Genomic DNA, 18,408 nt, shown 5'->3' with positions numbered 1-18,408 from the left:
GGCTGGCATTTCAGACGAGATCATTACAGCTCAGGTTTTAATTGAAGCCTTTATCCCAGGTGTAATCAGGGCTAAATAAACAATGCTGGAATCATCCAAGACCCAATTATGCCTATGGGGAGCGCAATGTGCCTCTTTTTCATAATCAGGCGCAACTAATACTTAATGAAAGAGTCTGATATCTCTACCTGTCCCCGCAACTAATTGTCTGTAATTAGTACAAGGCAGGGGTAATTGTGAAGGTTGATGTTATTATGAGAAATATCATTTAGTACAATATTCAAATGTCCTATTGTGCTGGCTTTGAAAAAGAAATACCTCTGGAATGCCTTTAATTGCTGTCATAATGAGCTTTCACATGAGAGTATTACCCATTAAGACATACTGGGGATTTTTGAAGAACGAGGCTTCATTAAAAAGGATTTTGGCATCTTATAATCAGTGTTGGAATGGAAGATTCCGCAGGAGAAGACGGGCATTAATCTTGCCGAAGACCTCCGAATGACTCTGCACCTCTGTGGCCGAGAGATAAACAAAACTGAAACAGAACGGGAGAAGAAAAGATACTCCTCTCTAGTTAATTAAGTGACGAAATAAGCTTGGAAATCCCCTGAATCAAATTACACAACAGGAGGCGACACACACACACAAACAATATACACACTGCCAGGCTCGAACGGGCTTAATACAGCCACACATCTTTAAGGAAATCATGTGAATTAATGTCTTAGATCTTTGCTTTCATGAATTTTGCCTCCGGTGGCCAAAGCACCAGGAAGTCAACGGAAATTATTCAGCCGCTGCACTGTGGAACAAAGTCTGTGTGTGTCAGCACATGCCTGAGAGCAAACGGGGAAAGTAATAGGACAATGAGGGATGATGCACTTATTCCTTGATATTGCAATATAGTGTGTGTACATAGGTGTACTTTCAATGTGCTAATAAATCTATTTCTGCAACGATTTATATGCAAATCAGGCAATTACTTATTAGATTACTACTGCTTGATATGTGGAGCAACTCTTCTTTTACCGTTTGTGTCCTTTGTCATTATGTGCTGGGTCAAAAAGTGGGTCACAGGTCTGCTTTGAGTGGATTGCAGGCATGTGCATGTATATAATTGGAAAACAAATCTTATATTCAAGTGTATTGAAATTGTGAAACTTACCTTTTATTAGAAAGCACTGAACCGGTAATTCAAGTGTTGTGTCACTGAAGGCTAGCATCTTAATACCTTGGCAGTGAGGCATCTTTTTCAAATGTCTAGTTATTTACACTAAAGAAAATTGATGAAATGCTTAAGATAAGTTGAATTAATGTTCCTCGCAGATTTAATAGTTATCTTCTACAGATCACAGATCACACCACTGACTGCAGTTCAGAGGTAATCAGTACCTTTTGTGCTGAGGAAAGCATGAAAGTTAACAGACAAGAGTGCTGTTCAATGGCACATTGTGATTAACACCTGTTTGGGATGCTTTTAGTCCATTAAACTGTTGTTTCCAGTTGTTATCATTCTCATCATTCAGTGGTGCAGTGATGATATATCATTGTAAGATGATCCAGAATTTGGAATCTATGGGAATATTCCGAAAGTATTGGAATATGAGTTGTTGGAAAAAATATATATGTTTATGATACTAACAAGTTCTTTGTAGCTGGATAGTCTCCATGTATTAAAACCACTTTTATAATTTTTGAAGCCTAAATGCTGAATAAAATGTTGACGCTGGGATATAAATAAGAAACATCACAAACAACGTTTTTTTATTTAAAACACGTATTTTTAATCAATTTGTTTTTATTTACTGCTGAATCATTTTACATAGGGATGATTTGAAAAAAAACTCTTGGCATCGCATTGATGACTTATCCTTGGGATTTTCAGGTTTTGATGAATCTTGCTGTCGCTAGTTTTGTTAACACTATAACAAAACAAAAAAAATAAAGCAAATACACTTTAAAACAACTTATAAGCGTGACTTATTAAAACAAATTTGATTGATCAATGAAGGAAAAATAAATGTATCATCATTAGCCCTGTACGAAACAGTAAAAACATGGGGAGCAGACGACACAGTTAAGAAGAAAAGTGAAGATAATGCGAAATGACTTTCAACCTCAATCCCCATTTTCTAAGCACTCGCTCGATTGTGTTCCTCATTGTAAATGCATTGAGAGGTAAGTGGATGTGGAGTTGACTTTCCACAGTGACAATGACTGCGCTTGTAAGGCTGATAAAAAATATGTTAGCGGTTCATCTGATACACTGGCTTAGTGATGGACTCACCTCCGACCCTACAGGGGTTACAATAGCCTGCTCTTTGTTTGCAAAATGTCAGGGCCCCCCCCTCTCTCCTATCATACACTGTCTCGTACCCCCAGGCAGCGCTCAGAGATACCACTGAGGTCAAACGCACTCTCCAGGTCAGTTTGAAGCCACACGTGCAGTTGTGCACATCTGTCTGTACAAGATGAGGGTGAAGACAAGACACCAGTCTGCTTTTCACTTGAGACTTAAACTAAAGTCTTAAAATACGTGATTCATCAGGACAAATGGTAAATATCCTCTTTACAGGACATAAAGCAGGGTCTATGTAAGGCAAGGCAAGTCAAGTTTATTTATATAGCACCTTTCAACACAAGGCAATTCAAAGTGCTTTACAAAAATGAAAGACATTAAGAAAATGGCATTTAAAATCAGTCATTAAAAAGAAAAGATAATAAAATAAACATTAAAAGAAAAAATACATGGATAAAAGTTACAGTGCAGTCTAAGATATGAATAGTTCAATTAAAAGCAGCCACAAAAAGAAAAGTCTTCAGCCTGGCTTCATAATTTAGCAGGAGGTCAGAAATGTATTTTGGGCCTAAACCATTCAATGCTTTATGAACCAGCAGCAGCATTTTTGAAATGTATTCTTTGACACACAGGAAGCCAGTGTAAAGACTTCAGAACAGGAGTGATGTGATCCACTTTCTTAGTGTTAGTGAGGACTCGAGCAGCAGCGTTCTGAATCAGCTGCAGCTTTCTAATAGATGTTTTAGTGAGACCTGTGAAGACACCATTGCAGTATTCCAGTCTACTGAAGATAAAAGCATGGACACGTTTTTCCAAATCCTGCTGTGACATTAGTCTTTTAATCCTAGATATGTTCTTTAGCTGATTTAGTAACTGTTTTAATGTGACTGTTGAAACTCAGGTCAGAGTCCATGACTACACGTTTGTGTACGTTTCAATTCATATTTTTCTTTATCTTTAACAGCTTTGAAATCTATTAAATACTCATGTGATAGAATGCCAAATTGTGAGAATGAAGTTGCCTTGTGAAAAAAAAACTGGTTTGTTTACTTTATTTTGAACTCCATGATCACGAGAGCGTAGCAAACTGCAGGGATTCATAACACCTGATTAACTAGATAGCACGCTGCATAGCACCCAAGAGCATATTTTGCATGCTAAACGTTGACAGTGTACTAGGATTCTCTTAATGATAGTAATTTATGAATGCAATGTCAGGCATGTTAGCTATTTAGTTTGGAGGGCTTCATAAATTGAGTTTTGCCAGTCACAACATGGGGGTCTTCTTTGAATAACAGATTTCAGAAGCTATTCACTCTGATCCTTAGCAGCTGTGGAGTTTTTGTATTTTAGATATTGTAGGCAGCGATTAATTTAATTATTTGGGTGAATATTACTGTAGAGGACACTTTTTTTTTCAATAAAATGGTTGGTTCTTTTTAAGCAATTCAAATGTATAAATTGGAAGATTCCAAACCAATTCAGTAACACTTGTTTACAAAAACAGTTTAATTGCATTTGTGGGGTGAGTCCCTAATAACTCATTTCAAATAAATGTTGGTCTACATTTCTGCCATTGAAGGGAGATTGGAAGTGGGTGCTAAATATGTGTGATTGCCCACACCATCAACATCCCAGTATTGCCTGCGGTTAACCAACCAGTTAGATTTACTGTTATAATTGTTGCACTTTAGAAAAACAGATATTCATAATTGAACCTCAGAACTCATTGACTATCATATCTATTCTATGGCATGTTTGCCTCTGGGGGCAATGTCCAATATTTGTTGAGTTACGATGTAGCCAATGGATATCCAGTCAACATAGTTCCTCTTCCATGTGTTGGTCATTAATTGAGGTCTGATACGAAAATTGAGACACAAGAATGGAGTTGGATGCGAAAGGATTGATTTGGGAATTATGGGAGGCAGTCACCCTAAGATGTATTTCTTAGCAAATTAAAGCAAAATAGTCATAATGATCAGACAATCCAAGGAGTTCTGAAATGTCATTTTGGCCAAGGCATTCCACCTTTTACCCCACGTTTACCTTCATGTGCATATCCCACACCAAAAGCATTTTTAGTCAACTCCAATTGGACTACAAACTGAAACAAAAGAATGACTGGACTAGATGATTCAATATATCTGTTAACAGTGATAACCACATCATTGGCTCATTGGAATTGATAAATAGCTTTGAAATGTAGCATTTCTTGGCATATTAAAATGTAAGCAGGTAAACCCTATAAACTCTGGTGAAAAGAACCCAACCAATTTGTGAAGAGTTTCCTATCTTAAGCACATGTTCCTGAAGTGGAAGCTGAGAATTAAGCCCTTTGACACTCTGAACTAGTGCTGACCTGATAATTTAGTTTTGTTCTGACTTCACTAAGCATCATTTCTTGTGAGGCATATACAGTATACAACTTTTGCACACTTTACTGTATTGTGGCTGTGTGGCAGGACTTCATTATAAAAATAACAGATATATAGTTTGTAGCATGTGTTCAATATTTAGGTAATGTTTACATTTACAGGTTAACAGGACATAATATACCACCAGCTGTTGAGCGTGTGAGGGGTCTGCCTGTATCCATGGTGATGGCTGCTTCCTGCTTATATGGTACTGATGTACCTGTTTATTTATACTCTCCTACTGATTACAGATTGTCCTCCACAGCTGTTAGGGAGGAGAGAAAATAAAAGCTTGCTTCCTGGAAAACAGATGTACTAGAAGAGCACTTTGAGAGAGCATACGCCTGCCAAGGCCAAATGCCCTATCTCCCAATGTTAACAAAGGTAAAACATCATCTCAGTTTCCCCCTTGTGATTCAGATCTTAAAAATGTAATGGGTTCGTCCTTGGCCAATGCTACATCCTTCCACCAAGTTTAAGGATATTCCTGCTTGAAAAAACTGAGAAACCAAAACAAAATGATACTTCTTGGCATGCAGTGAATTGCAGGTACAATATCAAATTTGTATTAGCTGAATGTGTCTGACACTACTGACATTCTCGTTATCGTTGAGGATGACTTGTTGTGAAAGAGGTGATTTCCAGGTAAAGAAACACTTGTATAGAAATGAACATGCTGAATTAAAAAATGTAGCTGAAGTAAAACAATTAAAAAGTATAGGCATCAAAATAAAATATATAATTCCAGAAGGTTAGAACCATTGAATAGTCTTGTTATTGTTGGTGCGTTAATATTAACATAATGTAAACGTTGAAATTGGTAAAGGCGAAGCAATTTACAGTGCCAGGTAACTTGTGAATTTCACCAAGGTACAAATAGTCTCTTTTTTGATGATATAATAATATACAAAAGTATCAATAATACTATTCTGCAAAGTAACAATAAGCTTAAGTTTAGGTAAAAGTACCTAAACATTTTACAGTTCTTGAGTAAGGTAGTTAATTGCCACCATTGGTTAAGTAGCAAACAAGCTGTGTGACTCTTAGTGAACCAAAACTTCGTTGGACATCCTTGCAAAGATAGCAGTCTTTCAATTTATTTTTGTTTTTACTTGTGTTCAACTATGTCAATTTGGCAAAGGCCTGTTTCCCAGTCTCTATTGTTTCAATTACTGTTTGTAGACATAATATGTTGTTCTTCTTGCTGCTTTCTACTGGCACAATTGACATGTGTCATTTGATGTGCTGGTTTTAAACAATATGGATACTCCACTTCAGCGCAACTGATTATGGATCTGTGCCTGTTTTGAACATATTTTTTAGGGGACTTGATCTTGTTAAACAGCCGTGAAGAAAAGCTCCAACCAATTGAATAATGGACAAATTATGTTCGTTTTTGCCTTGCCTGTCAACAGTATCTCTTGCATTCACCCCATCTTGCTCCCCTATCCGTAACAGTCACAACAGCTGAAAGAAAACCTTGAGGGAATTATTGACATCTTAATAAAAATGAGTTGTTTTAAAAATATATTTTATTTGCAGATAGATGCAAGATACCTAATGTAGCATCTAATGCACATCAAAGCAGAAAAGCAGGTAACATGCATCAATTTGGTGCAACATTGGCCCAATGCAATGCAAATTAGTCTATATATGTCAAATTCACAGGGTTCAGCACTTATAGAGGCAGTAACAGCGTCATTATTGGCCTCTTCAGAGACTTGTTGGAAACTGACGCCCATGCTGTCCTCCTACATTTAAAATGTTAATTATTCCAGTTATGAGCTCTTGCTGTTGTCCCTAATATTGCTTATGTTTCTACAGGGATAATTGCAAAAAGGATGCAAAAACCTCATCTTGATGGGGCGTGTTTGTGTGGTAATATCATGAGTGTAATGTAATTTGTGCATCCAAACTTCAATAACCGTTGCAAATAATGCTCGGTTCATGGTGCTATCAGTGGCATCTTACAACTATGGCTATTACCTCATGCTTAGCCTGCCACAAGTGCATTCATCTGAGTTTTCTCCAAGCATTTCATCGAAAGTCCAAGGTCACTTTTCAGTCATACTCACTGTTTCTCTCTCTAAATGTTTCTCAACACTGATTCAAATGCCGGTCTCTACACCTAAGGGCAATTTTGCACACAACCATCCTGTGTATTTGAACCTATACAACCTCTACAATTTGCCATTAGCTAAACACTCTGAAAGTAGCTGCAGCCCCAAGGCCAGGTGTTTCACTAAGAGCCACTCAGCCTCTTTTTAGCCTTGAGCTACACAACAGTTGTAACAGGGAAAAGAGCTTCGAGCCAACAATCTCAAGGCAGCCATGGATTGGTTCCACAGGTAACACCGCTGAAGATGTGTTAAAAAGACCTGAGGATAGCGCTGTGTCCGGCGCGAACCCCCCTTCCGGATATATCAATAATTCAAAAGGACAAAGCGCCTGATACATGAGCGTAAAATGCAGCTTGCTTTCCCCCTCCTGAGTCAATATTTTGACAGCGAGTGCGACGAGAGGAAGGAATCCGAGGGGACTCTGCCGTGTAAAGTGTTCTTTCATGTTTTGCAAAGTGAGTGCTACCTCTCTGTCTACATCCATGAAATGGAGAGTTAAGAGGAAGCCACTGTGCGAGTACAGTCTGTTCGGACTGAGTGACTGACTTAACAAGTGAGTGGCTGGGAAATGACTGAGCTTCATGCCCGCCCGGCCTCTTCTCTGCGGCTGCTCCCGCTTCCACTGTCTCCTACGTCTTCTGTCTTTTCATCCTTCTAACACCGTCACCTCTCAAATCAAAAGAAACGAGTAGAGGGAAGGTCATTAAGGTTCTGAGGAAGAGAGAATAACACACAGGGAGACGAAGAGTGCTGCGTAGAAGAAGGGGATGGGAAAAAAAGAAATGAAGAGCAGTGTACGAGAGGTAATGAGGCCAAAAGAAAGGGAGTGACTGAAGGGTGTATAACAAGATAATGTGCTACTGCCAGCGTAGTCCTGATTTATAACAAATGGCTTTAACCATATTCAACAGTCTTCTGTGTGTTAGTTTTTAAAGCACAAGAAGATGTTCCTTTTGGATCTTTAAAACCCACACAGTTGCATTATATGAAGCACTATTTATCAAGAGTGTCTTTAAAGCAGCTAGTGAGAAGGCTGTCATCCACATTTGGGTTGCACATAGCGACTAATCACTTAACTTTCGTCCCAAAAGTATCTTTGCGCTGTGATGTACAAACACACACACAAAGTAAGACGAGGGTGTAGGCCTCCTTTAATTATGCTGTGAAGTTTTCTCCCAGATGCTCTAGTTATTTCCAGGGAGCTTGGATGCGGCGCAGTCTTCGGGGACAGACGACGCTCCCAGAAGTGGGCAATGGCGGATGGAAGGCGTCCCTTGTGGCGCCAGAGGAAGACCGCGTCAGTGCTCTCGGGGGGGAAGAACAAATCAGGTCCTTGTTTTCTCCTTCATGTTCCCTCGCCAACATATGAAAAGAAAACAAGACAACGTCTCAGCTGCTTTTGTTTTTACGGGGAACATAATGGTACTATAGAAAAGAATAAAAAGTGGGGATGAAGTCATCAGATGGGCTATTAGTGTTTCAGAGGCTGCTGTTAGTAGCTACAGCAACGATGGTATTGTTTTTAGCCTGTGTGTCTGTGTGTGTAACATTAAGGGAAAATGCAGTCTTGGAAACTACTGTATCAATAATTACCACTATTTAGGTTCTTTGCCTGGTTTGGTTCATGTTTATGGACATATTGGTCTCCCCAAATGGTGTGTAGCCATGCAAGATGAGATCACGAAAATGATTAGATATCAAAGAGGGTCGTGGACCAAGCGGTGGAGGCCAAGGTCCCCAGGCCTTTGGGCCCCGGGCCAAAGCGGAGGTTTGAACATGTGTGTGGTTGTTAATTTATATCATGACCCGTTTTGTTTGGGCTAGACATTTAATTTGTTTGGCACACCAAATAAATTAAATGTACACTCTCTTCACACCAAAATGAGTACGTCCACTAACAAGGTCCTGATTTTTGGCTAGGTTTTTTGTTTTGTGTCAAACTTTGTGGGAGAGTGTAGTTTAGCTTGTGAGTCTGCATGTTTGTGTCATCAAGGCAAAATGTGGTCTTCGACTCCAATGAATCAGGAACTACCTCAGGGTAGATTTGATTACATTGCTAAGTGTACTTATTACTGTCTTCGGACAGATTTTGTGACCACAAATGGTGTGGTTACACAAATTAAAAGAGTGTAGCATAAGTCAATAAAGAACCCTTGCTCATGTTTTGATCGTGTTTGAATGTAAGAAATGTTTGCTTTTTTTAGGCTGACTTTTTTGTGCTCACAAATGGTTATCTGACAGTATTAAGCTATTTAAAATTCAGTTTAAATGAGCGACACATTTGTGGAGTTAAAATGGATCCATAATCTGATTTACAATATTTGTGTGAGCAACCATCATTGAAAAATGTATGAGTAAAAGTACTCATATGGTTGGGGCCTAGTTTTTAACCAATCAGTCTAAATGGTTGTGATATCTAGCTTTTATTTCATCTTCTGTATTTTCTTGAAGTCACTCACTTCAGTCTATTCAAACCAAATAAGGGGATGTTAATTCCCAAAGAAAATAATTAAACCTTCGGAAAAAAACGTGCTTTCAGTTTTATGTTTATTTTCATTGCTCTGTTGTTTAAGTTATATTGATAAGCATTTTTTTTTTTTTTTTTTGTGGTTTCGCCAGTGTGGGCATGTGCGGGTGGAGGGAGGGAGGGGGGAGTGTAGTGAGTGTACTGTGGTACTGTGATATTACAATATAAATTAAATGGCATCGATTACTGTACACTATAATGAAATAAAAAGACTTGTAAAAAAAAAAAAAAAAATACGTGCATTTGACTAATCAGCACCTGCACTCTTTGACTAAGCTGTCACTTAGCAGCTGACCCTGTTCCCATTCCCAGGATGACTGCAACCCTGTTAATTGACAAAACGGTCTCTCAAAACCCTCCTTCATCACACTGGATAATTCGCGCAATAATATGACTCATATTAAAATTAATTTAGACTCTGGCCTGGGCATTGGTTAAGTCTGCAAATCACCATTTCACTTTTTTATTTTATTTATGTATTTCCTTTATTTGCTTCAAGTCTCATGTGTATTAGGCTTACTGTACAGTGAGCTCCTCCAAGCAATTGGTAGAGAAATATTAAACCAATTATTACATTAGTCGGTATTCAAAGAATTACAACCTGTCAAAATGGCAGTTAGTTTGCAGATATTACCATGTATAGATGTTGAAGAAAACGTGCACCTAAACAATCATTAATTATCTTTGAATGTAAATCATAATCTCAAATGCATTCAAGTAATGCTACCATAAATAAAATGTGAGTCTGTACAGAAAGACAAAGCAAACAAATGCATGAGCAAATGATCACACCTCTTAGTGAATGTAGAATATGTAAGGCAGCGCTGCATAACAAATACATCCTGTTGCACAGATGGCACCTTACTGCAATGTTGAGATATCACACTGTGTATAATTTACAGCTTCAGTGATACCTACCGTCAAAAAAGCCCCTATAGTGCTGTGAACCCAACCGCACTCCCATTTGAATAGATTAAAGGAAATAAATAATAATTGTAAAATACATATTTATTATTCAGAGCAAACATTTAGCCACAGGATTTTTGTCATGCCGGGATTTTAGCTATGTTCCTATCATTCCTCGAAGCTTGTGAGGAAACTTAAAATGTATTACGGAGCCTTCTTGTCGCATTTGCTGCCAACACTGCCAACTGTCCCGACTTCAAACAGCTTTTCCTCTTGCTAATGAGCAAAGTGTGCATCATGTTTTTTTCGCCACCTTCTCTAAAATGCCTTTCCTTCTCTCCCCTCTCTTGCAACCTACCCCCTTCATCACTCCACCCCTTTCGCAATTGAACTGTGAAGTGAAGGCACGCAAATCAAGCGCTAATCCATTTGAAGCTGACAGGGCGTCCTGATTACGGCGGCGGCTTTCTTCTTCAAACGTCCTATCACCGTCATCTATCCAGGAACACATGTCAGAACATGAAAGAGCTCCCCGAGTTCAACTAGCCGATCAATTGTTTGTCGGATTTGCCAACAAAGTGAGGGCAAGTTGTCGTGCACACACCTGAGCCCGGTATAAGCCATACACTTCGCTGGGAGGCACAGATTCAGACAAGGGCTCAAATAGGGGAATTTAATTTGTGGAGGGAAATCCCCTGGCACATACACAGTTGTCTAATTCCTGTCACTTTCTTTTTGAATTAGTTATTTTTAGATATGAAAATTGGCAGAATGAGACGGAAAGCCTTGTGTCCCGATATGAAAGGAGAAAGACCGGAATGGAACACTTTCATGATTAAGGCGTCTTTCTTCAAAACTGCTAATGAAGCCGCAGCAAAAGTTAACTTCACTTCACTGGGGCCTCCTGCCTCACACATGTCTAATGTAGTTGTAAAGTAGGAGATTTTTTTTAACCAAATGTCATCTTAATTACATCTTCATAGTTCCTTAAATCTCCTGGATAATTTGACAGTTCTACAGGTTTATATTATTCCCAGCATCTGTAATTATCGCTCTGTTTATTTTTGCTCTCTGTTAGGTATTGCAATTAGCTTCGAGCCAAAACCAACGTTGCTATGGAGAAGAATACCAGCCAGTGGCATGAATTTAGAGCTTTATTGGTTTTTATTCCTTATTGATGCTCAACACCTCCAATGCTGTCCCGAATGTGAATTAGTTAGTGTTTTATCAGGTTCTTACATAGCTAAATTGATAGATCTGGGAGTTTTCACCTGAAACAAGCCAAGTATCACACGTTTGATGTATCATGTATAGCCCCATACTGTACAATTATGAGGGCCTATGTTTAAGCAAACCAATTTACATATCCAGGAGACAGGTGGCAACATTAGCATGCTTTTGAAGTGTGTCTCTGGAGACATCTTGGAACCAATTTTCACTCTTCTTAAAGCTCTGTTTCATTCTTCAGCAAAAAACAAACATCTTGGCCCTTGGCTATTTTTATAAATGATGCTTCATGGTACAGACAGCTCTTCTAAACTCACTTTACTTTAATCTGCAAAAAGTAACAAATAGTAGGCCTACCTGTTTTTTTCTACCAACTCAGATTATGTTCCAAGCGAGGGCGTTAAGTGTGGAGTTGAAATATTGCAGACCACCGATTGATCAGAAAGAATGGCACTTTGGGGGGGGGTGGCATAATTTGAGGCCCTACGCACTGCGCTTGTTCTGCACGTATAGGGAGGGGCGGCCCTGACTATATATGATTCAATTAAATACCAATTTATATAAAACTAAGTTGAAGTAAAAATGTGCAATAGAGTCACAGGGAGACAGCATTTTAGGAACAGTGTCTGGGGCACATAACTTCCACCTCTGAGGACTCAGGCTGAAGACATGGTGATGCTCTGAATGCAATCCTTGTCATTATAAACAGTCCTGAAGCCATCATCTGAAACGTTGTTAACAGAAGCGTTGCCCGAATAGTCTGGAAACCATTGATGAAAATGTTTTCGTCAGACATATCCTAGTGCAGCCATGTTTTTCATAGAGCACCTGAAACTACACCCTATAGTAATCCATCTGTCTCCGTGCTAATGCTAGCTCACTCTTTCCACAAACCTGACATTTTATTAGCAGAAAGTGTTGTTCTTGTTCACTTGACACAGATTTGAGCTTGCAAAATTCCTTTTACGTACACTATGTCAACCTAAAGGCCCGCCCACACAGCAGCGTGCGTTGAAGCTTGCCGGCGGGCGTGTCTGAAACTCGACCAACAACCAATCACATGAATCTCACGCCCCTGACACAAAGGCAGCGGTTTGATTGGCTAGAGCTTGTACTGGCATATGATTCGATTGGCTGACACTTCTGCCGAGGCTTCAAAAGTTGAACATTGCTCAACTTTTGCCGCGAGCCACCAGAGGCGCGGGAAGGTATTTTGAGTGGGGGTGCTGAGGTGCTGGACTCCAGTGAACACTATTACGGGCACGGAGCACGCACAAAAAAACTCCCCACAAGCAAACACACAGTAAACCCGCGACTGTTACAATGAAGGCTCGATAATCAGCTCACTGCATATAGGCAGGGGTAAAGTGCTACTTTTTACGAGTGGGGAGCGGACCTCACCTCCTCTAGGGGGGTCCGGGGGGATGCTCCCCCGGGAAGATTTTTTTTAAATATTGAAGTTAAAAGCATCAATCTGGTGCACTTTGAGAGCAACTTTAAGAGATCTATGGATACATCTCTCAACACCCAGATGAAACACAACTGTAAGCAGATATTCTTGTTCTTTATGGATATTTTACAAATCACTCCCCTTTCAAACTGTATTCTTGTTTTACTGCCATATAGTATTTCATAACTGTTTTTCCTTTATTCTCTTATTTTTTTTATAACTATAATGATCATATGAAGGTGTGCCGCGGAAATAATCTTTTGAATAATTTTTGACCAAACTGTTTGAGACCCACTGAGATAACTTAGACTAAAGTTAACTATCTAAACACTCAGAGAGTCCTTTAGCTCACCTGAGCCTCTCAGTCTGAGAGGAGAGCTCTCCTCCAGCTTGTTGTGGAACAAACAGCTCCGTATGTCCGTTAGTGCAGCTAGCTAACCAGATGCTAACAACACGGTCCCTGCTGCTGGCACCGGTCCCTCTCTCTCTCCCCCTCTCTCACACACACACTAAATGCGCTATTTCCGCACACACACAGAGCCGCGAGTTTGAATGACAGAAGCACACTTTTATTTCCATGCAACTCTCTGATTGGTCTGGTGTCTTGCCTCTGTTGCATTCACTGAACACGGGAAATGACAGTCCTGCCGTCCTTTCTAGTGTCTTGATGAGGTTCACGTAAAGCACGGTTAATGTATTATATTATTGAGGTAGAATTGTCCGGGGCTATAGAAAAAACATTCGGGGCAGGCCAAAATATTATTTTACCAACAATGTGGAATCAGATTATGCACAGCGGGAGCAGCAATAACCGTTAAATAATAATTCAGACAGGGGAGCTACGCACCCCCTGCCTGCCGCTAGGGGGTGCTGCAGCGCCCTCAGCACCCCCCTTCCCGCGCCCATGCGAGCCACGCTAGCAAAGCTCCGCTTCGCTTCCCACAATGCAGTTTGGCGAAAAGTGACGTCACCCCATTCAAAGTGAATGGTGAAGCTTTCAACGCACACCGCTTTGTGTATGGGCCGTAAGGCTACAAGTGTCAAAGTTTAGACGTTCCTAGATTGTGTTGCTGGTGAATAGATTCAGAATGTCTTCTAAAAACAGCAGCTCAAGCGTGTCTGTGAGGTCTGTGAGACTCAACCCAATTCAAATAGTTGCAGAATGAAAAACCAAAACTGTGAACTGAAAGTAGCTAAAATGCTTAAGGAGGGGAAGTAGAGTATCTGTAGATACGTTGCTGTGAGTTTGTCACTACAAGTGACCCTTATCACATTCCTCAGTCATTTGATCCATAATTCAAACAAGAATTTGAAGAAGTGTAACTCTTTCATACAAAGGCATGTGTCTCTGTCTTGGGATTGCTCCTTCTGTATCCCATTGTCTTTGAATGAAACAAACCTGAACACCCATAGAACTCCTTTCACAGCACTATACTCTATAATTCATCACGGAAAACATAAAATCCTTTCCTTTCTCTAAAGCAATCTATCCAATTAGTCCAACTGCTTGTCTCCAGGTGGCTACTCATTCATTTCAAGCCAGCCATAACTTCCCTATTAAGTATAGATAAAGTGTTGCCACGATGCTCCTACAGCTCCTCCTCAGGGGTCACAGCGTCATTTTCTCCAACGAATTACCTCACAGGCACCATTATCGAGTAATTTTATCTCAAATGCTAAGTGACTTTGATCGTTTTGCTTAATAGCAATAATTGCGGCTAAACTTTGTCACCATCTCGCCTCACCCCATTCATCTCACACACTGCTCCCTGCCGTCTCATCTGTCCCCATCTCTCCTCATGACTCAGCATCTCTTCCTCAAGCTCCCTCTCACCTCTCCTCCACTCATGATGAATGTTCTCCCTCCTCTCTCGCTGTCGTTTCTTCTTTCACCCAAATTCTCAATTGCTCCCTTCCCTCTCATCTCTGTTCCTCGGAACCTCTCATTCCTTCTCTTTTTACCTTCCTCACTTTCTCCTACTGGCAAGAAGTCACAGAGATCAAAGGGAGGAAGAGGGGAGAAGAGGCAAACGCTAACCCCCACGCACATATCTTGCCAGCAAATTCTTTTTTTTTTTTCCTGCTCCTGCTGCAATATCCAAGTCTTCCTCCTCGACGTATTCATTCCACCTCTTTCTTGTACACTTTCCATCTTGCCGTCTCACTTGTGCTGTCTTTCCCTGTTGTACAACATCTCTTTCTTTCACCCATTTCTTTCCTCCTTCAGCTCTCCTCTGATCTGACTACACGTTGATGCAGCTGACGTCAGTCCGGAGGATCATTGGAAACACACTCCGACACATGAGGAACACACAAAAGATAAACCAGCTCTCTGTAAAAGATTCACTAGATTTCAAGATGAAACGCTCGAGAGAAGGGGATGAGAGGAAAGAATGGAGACTAGCTCCCACATATATGGAGATACTCAGCCTCCCTCAGGTGCCGAGGGGGGGTTCGCATCTATGTTATTTTCATAATTCAAAAGCCTTATTAGTGTTGGTGTCTTTGCTTTTTTTCTTCTTCTTTTCGTGTTTAACCATAAAGCAGGGGAATTAGCTGTTCAAAACATAAGCACAAACTTGGAAAAATGGCAATATAGGCTTGTGTGAGGATATGTACCCGCATGCACAACTACACACCCCCACACCTGCATACAGTCAAACTCTTTATATGTTAATAAAGTCCCTCTAGACTTTCTTTGTTCTCCAAGCTGCTTCATCCATCCCTTTCTATTCCCCCTAGAGGGTTGGATAGTCTCCAAACATACACAGATACACACACACACACACACACACACACACACACACACACACACACACACCGTAACTATCGTTCTATTTCGTCCCTACTGATCGCCAGAGTCATGATCAAGAGCAGCAAGAGTGTGCACGCCTAAGAATGTCCATGTAATGTATTCATAATGGCTGCACATTGTTTGCACAACTTCACCAAAGTATTAGCTCGGCAGCAGCGTGATGACATTTCCAACACAACACTGGAAATCTCTCTACAGTGTGTCACAAAGCGCGTGCTCGCACAAAGAAAGTCCCCTCACCCCCGAAGTCCACCATGGGACGCATCATCAGTGCTGTTAGACTCAGCTTTGTTAATTTATTTATTTCTTTCTCTTTCATTTATTCTGTGGCCCCCGAGAATGAGTCTTCGGGATATAAGTCGCCGTGTGTGCGCCCACTTTGACGCCACTTAAAGAGCCCCAACCGTAAAAAAAATTCTGGCAATTGGACCAAGTGAGCGGCTCAAAGTCAAGGTTGAGCGATCTTAAAATAGAGTTGTCTGCTCATAAAAACTTGATGAGAATTGATTCTGAAAGATTGAGGAGATATGGATTTTTAATGGAGGAGGAGGGATTGTGACAGACACACACACATGTGCCATGCCCCCCAGTGTTTCTAAAAAAAAACGTAACCTGTCGTTGTTGTCTGCCTGCAGTCGTTAGTTGAGAACAAAGACTTGGTAAAAGAAAAAGAAACGGGAACAATGACAGAGAAAAATAATACCGGCCAACACTTTTATTTACCAATCATCCCCTGCCCCCTTCTCTTACTTCTCTTCCTCCTCTCATTTTTTCTCCCTTTCCAATCAAAGTTTCAGTGCGCAACAATAAGACTGCTTACTCTCTCAAAAGCTGTTTAAGTGAATTTCACTGGCTCACCGGGGAATCGCCCCACTGAGGCTTTTGAAGGCATTGAGGCAGGGAGAGAAAGTAATTACTTTTTTCCCTAAACAGAAGTGGGGCGCGGCATGGTGAGTTTGTGTGCATGTGTGTGTGTATGTGCGAGTGAGTATGAATTAGTTTGTGTGCATTTATGTTTATGTTGTGCACATGTGAATCTGTGTCATGTGTTTGTGTGTAAATGTGCAACCTTGTGTGTGAGACTGAGAGACACATAGCAACAAAATAACATGGTTCTCATAGTGTGTGTGTGTGTGTGTGTGTGTGTGTGTGTGTGTGTGTGTGTGTGTGTGTGTGTGTGTGTGTGTGTGTGTGTGTGTGTGTGTGTGTGTGTGTGTGTGTGTGTGTGTGTGTGTGTGTGTGTGTGTGTGTGTGTGTGTGTGTGTGTGTGTGTGTGTGTGTGTGTGTGTGTGTGTGTGTGCGTGCGTGTGAGAGACTAATTCAACATTACATTACATTACATTGCATTTAGCTGACGCTTTTATCCAAAGCGTCAGCTAATGGTTCCATCGCATTACAGTAATTTAAAAATATATATATTTGTCCCTTTTTGCACTTTCTTCCTCCGGTTCCTGTTTTTTTTCCCAGCTTGTGTGTTTTCCCAAGAAAACATTTATATTCATTCATTAGTAAAGATAAGGTTAGATTGACAGACAGGAATAGGAGGATATTTAAAAATGAGCTTTCTCTCTTGCTACGTATGAAAATAAATCCTGTCGTGGATGCAACCCTAACTCTATTTTTGCACCTCAAGTCGCTTATTAGACACCAGTGAGCAATACGTGGAGAAGAAAATCTGGGTCTTCTTATCCACTGGCTACACCCAAACACCAGAAATAGCCCCTTGCCCCCATGAGGGTTACCGATGTCAGACCAATAGCGAATGAGTTCCATAGAGCAGTAACAAATGTGAGGATAGAAGGCTAGATGGGTGAATAAAGTGGCTTGGCAGTCTGGTCAGAATGTTTCCCAGATTTCTTAGTGTCTGAACAGAGGGAAACATGGCACAGCAAAATGTGTCCATAATTAATATGTGGTTCTTCGAGCTCGGTTAAGTGGAGACTGCTCGCAGGGATAGTTGGTAAAGTATTGTAGCGGGTGAGCTATCTGTTATCACACATTAGCAATCAAGGGAACGTGCAAGCACGAGCAGGTGCTTTTAAAGCATCTTTTCAGTACCGGTCCTTTTTGTTCCCCAGGATTGCACATCATTCTTTCTTTTCCTTAGCAATTTACTTCCTAAAAAGTTAACAATTCAAAGACACACGTTTCCTTTGTATATTGACCATATGTTGGAATTAACTGCATTGATAACTCTTTGGCAACTTTGTAACATTTATTTAAATCAAAAGCAATAGCATGAATAACATGCTTTTGGTAAAAAAATAATCCTTCACAGATGTCAACATGGCTTGCCATTGGTCACAAAGTATCTTGCCAAAGCTCATCAAAATTAAAAGTGATATACAGTAGATGTGGATTTACGTTGCCTGTTGAGAGCATGCACTGCAGACTCTACTGAAATTAATTATACAAAATATTCCACAAACACCTCAGGATGTCTCAGGGAAGATCTGGATGGCATGGCGACGGAGAAGGACATCTGGGACATTTTAATAAGCCTTCTGCCACTATGTTCCGGACATGTGGCAGAAAAAAGATAAATGTGTGGATAGGTATGCTACTAAGCCCTGAATTTCCCCCAAATGCTGATATATGAACAACTAAGATTTCTTACGTGTGTGCCCACGTTTGTGTAGAAGCT

The sequence above is a fragment of the Notothenia rossii genome (assembly GCF_949606895.1).
Source record: "Notothenia rossii genome assembly, chromosome: 1".
Classification (NCBI taxonomy): domain Eukaryota; kingdom Metazoa; phylum Chordata; class Actinopteri; order Perciformes; family Nototheniidae; genus Notothenia; species Notothenia rossii.
Note: the sequence above shows the minus strand (reverse complement) of the source record.